The 5,625-nt window shown below is 39.7% G+C and overlaps 1 pseudogene; it reads right to left on the bottom strand.

Moving 5' to 3' along the window:
• Positions 1–2,493: 2,493 nt before the first annotated feature.
• Positions 2,494–2,839, bottom strand: LOC114039665 (annotated as a pseudogene).
• Between the last annotated feature and the right edge of the window lie 2,786 nt (positions 2,840–5,625).

Genomic DNA, 5,625 nt, shown 5'->3' with positions numbered 1-5,625 from the left:
GAGAGAGAGAGAGAGAGAGAGAGAGAGAGAGAGAGAGAGAGAGAGAGGAGAGAGAGAGAAAGAGAGAGAGTAGATATAAAGCATCATGTGATGCACAGGTGCTTGAATGAATGGTACCTCCTACTCAGACAGGCAGAGAGCAGAGGGCTCAGGATGATGAGGGATGCTTTCCGCTCAAAGGAATGAGGGGTTGGGTAGCTTTGCACCATGCTTCCCCCTTGTGGTCGAAAATTGCCAATGCATTTGCTCAAAGAAGATGAGATGAAGAATGTTCCAGGATACAGGCAAAATAGGCAAAGAGAACTAAGGTTAGTAAAGTTAGTAAAGGCTAGTAAAGCTCCCCATGCTTACTGTTGTGCTAAAGGAGCAGAGTTAGATAAGTAATTGTTTGTCTTCCATCGCAGGGAAAGCAAGGGCTGAATGCTGCATTGGGAATGAGAGGATGGCAAATTGATCAGAAGATCATCAGAGATCTTGTGCCTTGATGTGAGGATGGTTGTTTCACAGATCTCCCAATCAGTCCCCATCAACTTGGGGACAATGAGTAACAATTCCTCCAGCAGAAATCAAACTCCCTGAAGCAAGAACTTTTTTCCATTGTTGTCCCTTGTAGAGCCAGCCAGCCCCAAGTGCAGTGCCTGGCACATATTAAATGTTGCATATATACTCAAGGACAATAATTTAGTTGACTTGAACACTGGAAAAAAATCTGAGATAAACTGGTAGGAGGTAGAGGGAAGACCTGAGTTCAAGTCATGCTGCTGACACATCCTAATGTGCTAAATAAAAAAGTTTTTTAAGCCCTCAGTGATAGTTAGCATTTATGTAGTGCTTTCAATTTTGCAAGGTGCTTTATATCTATTAACTCATTTGATCCTCACAACAATCCTATGAAACAGATGATACTACCCTATTTTACAAATGAAGAATATGAGGCTGAAAGAGGGTTAATGACTTGCCCAATGTAATACTTCTGGTACGTATTGAGGGGAGGACTTGAATTCTAGGTCTCCCTGACTCCAAGTCCAGTTGTCTATCCACTATTTCACCAAGATGTCTTTAGGCAGTTCCTTAAGAATATAAGATATTAACATGGTAGAGGGAGTTTCTGTACCAGGAGCTCCTCGTGGTTGATGAAATCATAGCTCTCCATCTATCTTAGCCCTGTTCCTGACATTTCACACTTCAAAATCATGTCTTTCCTGCTGTCTCATCCTGGAACTTTCCTTTGAACCTGATCCATCTTTATCCTGGAACATTCTTCCATCCTTGTGGATTGCTTACCATGAGATCGCTCCCCAGTCCTTGCCACTTCTTTCTTCGGTGAGTTCATTCTGGAGCCTCTATTTTGTGAAAAGGCAAGTCCCACTTGCCTTTATTCTCCTCTCAGCCTTGCTCCTGACTTTTTGCATTTTAAAAGTACGTCCCACACCAGATACCTTGATTTCTCCCCCTGCTTTTAAACTCCCTTTTCTGTGTTGTCTTCCCCCCCTTAGAATGTAAGCTTCCTGAGGTCAGGGACTTTTTCTTTTTGCTTATATTTTTTATCATCAGTGCTAAGCACAGTGCCTGGCACATACTAAAGGCTTAGTAAAGCCCTTCAAAAGCTTCCTGCTTTGTTGAAAACAGTTGGATATGAAACCGTAAGCTATTATTCTTTGGGGTGACTAGGAGCTTAAATGTTACAAATTAGATTAATAATCTATCTTGGAACATTCTTACTGCTTTGGAGAGAGAACCAAGAATTCTGAGAGCATTCTCTTGACACATCAATTAATCAATCAACAGGCACTTATTAAATATCTGCAGCAAGACCGTCATACTTGAAGCTATGTAATTACTCACTTCTCTGCAAACTATCTACGGTATGGAAGAAACAGAGGAAATTGGAGGGGAAAACCAATCTGGGGGTTGGGGTGGGCTGAGGAGGGGAGAAATTCTCTCCCTTTCTTCTCCTTCCCAATAACCCTACCCTGACTTAACCACTCTTCCTTCTGTTTAATCTTGGCTATCAACCCCTAGTAGGTATAATAAGTGATTACTCAAGTTTACATATACTCTTTCAATTCTTCCTTTCGTATGACCTCACCTTCTTGCCCTCTTATTGCCATCTCTTGCTAACTTTGTAAAGGTAGTAGATTGCTAGCAGACTATTTGAAGGTTGTCTTTTTTATGAGTTTATGTCTGAATATTTAGGGTACTACCATTAAATTGTTAATTGCATTAATAGGATCATGGCTTTAGCACCAGAAGGGACCTTAGAAATCTAGCCAAACTATGTCATTTTATTGGTGAGGGAATAAGGTCTGGAAAGACTGAAGGACTCACTTGTCCAAGGGGATACAAGTAGAAAGTAAAAGATGCCAGATTTGAACCCAAGTTCTCTGAATCAAAATCCAATGCTTTTTTCCATTATAATATACCACATCTTTTGTTTTTTGACATTTTAAACTTTATTTAAATGAAGTTCAATTTAGTTTTCATCCACACTGACTATAAGCTTTTGAAAGTGGTGACAGACACATATGCAACCAACATATGCAGCTTATTTGGAGAATCTTCATCCTCATTGAGTTTACTAGACAAATGCACTTGGATGCAGTATGGGACATTCCTTATTCTTTTGACCCAAACAGTTTTGTTGAGTCTGATGTCAGTGCATACATCCGGAGTTCCCATTTCTTTTATGACAAATTCTGCAGATTTCCTTTAGAGTCTGAGAAGCTTGCTTTTTGAAGCCTACTTCATAAATTCTCTTGTGAATGTTGATGGTATGCTCCCTGCCATTGATGGCAGAATGTCCCTTCTTTTTCTTTTCACCTTTCTTTTCAGAAGCCATCCTGTCTGAGACCAGGTCGGAAAGGCCACATCTCTTCTAATACTAAGATGCACACAGTTTCAGGATTAGAAAATACCTCAGTGGTCATATAGTCTAGACCATCCAGACAAAAGAATCCCCATTGCAATGTTCCTGATATGTGCTCATGTAGACGGTGAGAGCAAATCTACCACCTCCCAAAGTAACCTTTATATCTTTGATAGGGTGTCAAAGGTCTAGAAAATCAAGAAAAGATATTTCCTTCAAAATGTCAAGGAGTTCATTTAGTCCTTGTTGGTATTCCACACAGATTCACAGATTCAGATTGCACTTCCTCTGAAGCTTAGGTCTCAGCCATTTTAAGTTGCCACTAGATACTCCAAGAAAGTCTGTCATCACTTGGTGACCATGGCTGTGAGGAGATTCTCCTGGATTAGCTAAGCGGAACCTCAAATGACTGATATATGTGAGCTATGAAAAAGCCCATACTTGAACTCTTTCTCATTTGGCAGCAGCTGCTGGAGCTTTCATAGCCCTGGCATAGCTTTCAATGACACAAGATCATCTTCATGCCATTTGGAGTCATCAGCAAAGGATTCTGGATGAAAAACAAGTAGATTTTTTTTATAAGCAAGCCAGGTAAATGCATCTGCATTTACATATCTGCAATGTATGTATCTGCAATGACAGGAAAGAATCCTGGATTTGGAATCAGAGAAGCTACCTAGGTTCACATCCCAGTTCTGCCACTTAACTGGATCACCTTGAAAAGGCACTTGAGTCGGTACTAAGCTTCCCTTGTGTTATCTGTGAAATCTGGAAATAATATTACACTACCTAATTCACAGGGTTGTTTGAAAGGGCTTTGTAAACCTTTAAGAGTTATTTAAATTAAGCTAATCAGTACGTATTTATGTCTTGTTATTATTGTTCAGTCATGGACTACTATTCCTGACCCCACTTTGGGGTTTCTTGACAAAGAGAGTGGAGTGGTTTGCCATTTCCTCCTCCGGCACATTTTACAAATGAGGAAACTGAGGCAAACAGGGTTAGGTGAGTTGTTCAAGGTCACATAGCTAGTAAATGTCTGAGGCTGGAATTGAACTCAGGAGAAGGAGCTTTCTTGACTCCCCGCAGGTGAGTCACTGTGCCACCTAGCTGATCTCGGTCATGGAATAGCGTGAACTGTTGCTTTACAGTCACGTTGTCACAATTCATTCAGTGTGTCATGCTTCTAATTTTGTAAAGAAAAAATGGACAGCCCAACTAATCTGTGGCCTTGTAACTTAAAGCAATGAGCATTTCATTCAATAAATGTTTTTTTAAGCAATGCCTTTGTGTCTGAAGCTCCGAGTTAGACTCAAGGGATAAAAAGACCAAGAAGTTCCCTTCCCTCACTTATATTTACTGAGAGAAAACAACATATTATTGGAGAAGTGAATGTGTATGCATGCCCATATATACATTTATATGTACATACCTATACACATGCATATGCATACACATATTTACCTACACGTGCATAGATATATTCATGTGCATGTGTGCATGTATACATACTTATTGTTAACATATAGTATATATGTGTAACGCATGCATATATTCCTATATGAACATACACATTCATATTTACCTATATACACACCTGTGTGTGCACGCATATTCATATACACATACCTGTATGTGAATATGTGCACATTCATGTGTATTGTGTGCATATATCCACAATCATACATATATATATGCAGTGGGAAGGAGGGAGGAAGGGAGAGGTTAGGGACCTGTTGTCCTGTTGTTCCATTATCATAGGAAACTCTAAATGAGGAAAGTCCACCTACCAATGCAGATCTGCAATTTTCTGGGGCAAATCAGGAGCTGCTCTGTGACCTATAGTCTTACAAAGGTGCCTGGGACACTAAAAGTTTACATAACTTGCCAGGATCTAGAACCACTATTTATCCAAGTGCTGAATCCAAGCTGTCGTAACTCTGAGGTTAGCTTGTTCTTCTTTGCACAACAGTCAATTTCCAGGATAAAATATGTGCAAACCAATATTAAGGGGGGGGGGCGGTGTTTGAAAGAACACTAACAGTTGAGGGGACCAGAGAAATGCCTCTTTTTTTAAACTGAGTTGATCCTCCTCTATTGAGCAAAATTGTCACACATACATTAAGTGTCTCCTACCTACAATTGCATCTCCCTTGACCTCAGTTTCCACATCCGGAAAGTAAGAGAACTGGAATAAATACCCTGTGATGTACCTTCCAGTTCTAGATACATAATTCTATGAAACTCAGTCACTGTAGTAGGTACTGGAGATACAAAGATGACAGACACCACCCAGTCTCTGTTCTCCAAGAGTTTGTAAACTTTTCAAACTGTGCTTTGATTTTTTACTTCTTCAAAACTGGATTTCTTGATTTGACTTTTATTTTCCAGGTCTATCAGTGGCCAATTTGCAATGTGCTTCCTGGAAAATTCCAAAACAACTTCTTTCTCTTATCACCAGAGAGTTACCATCATCCATGCCAGAAATCTGACAGCAATCCCAAATGAAAATTGTTCCTTCATCTTCTTTTAATAGAGGGAAGGAGGAATAGAATTTAGAACTCAAAACTTTTTTTCAAAAAGTCAGAAATTATTTTCACATGTTATTGTGGGAAAATAAAATATTATTTTTTAAAAGTCTGTGGGTTAGGGGCTGCTGCTGCTGCTGGTTGTCGTAGTGGTCTTTCATTCTCATGTTGACTATAAAAAAATGTAAAATGTCTTTGCTCTTTTACCTGGTCTTCCAGAGGCCCATGACC

This window comes from Vombatus ursinus, unplaced genomic scaffold, assembly GCF_900497805.2.
Source record: "Vombatus ursinus unplaced genomic scaffold, bare-nosed wombat genome assembly UNPS02012179.1, whole genome shotgun sequence".
Lineage (NCBI taxonomy): Eukaryota > Metazoa > Chordata > Mammalia > Diprotodontia > Vombatidae > Vombatus > Vombatus ursinus.
Note: the sequence above shows the minus strand (reverse complement) of the source record. Positions and strands in the feature narration are given on the sequence as shown.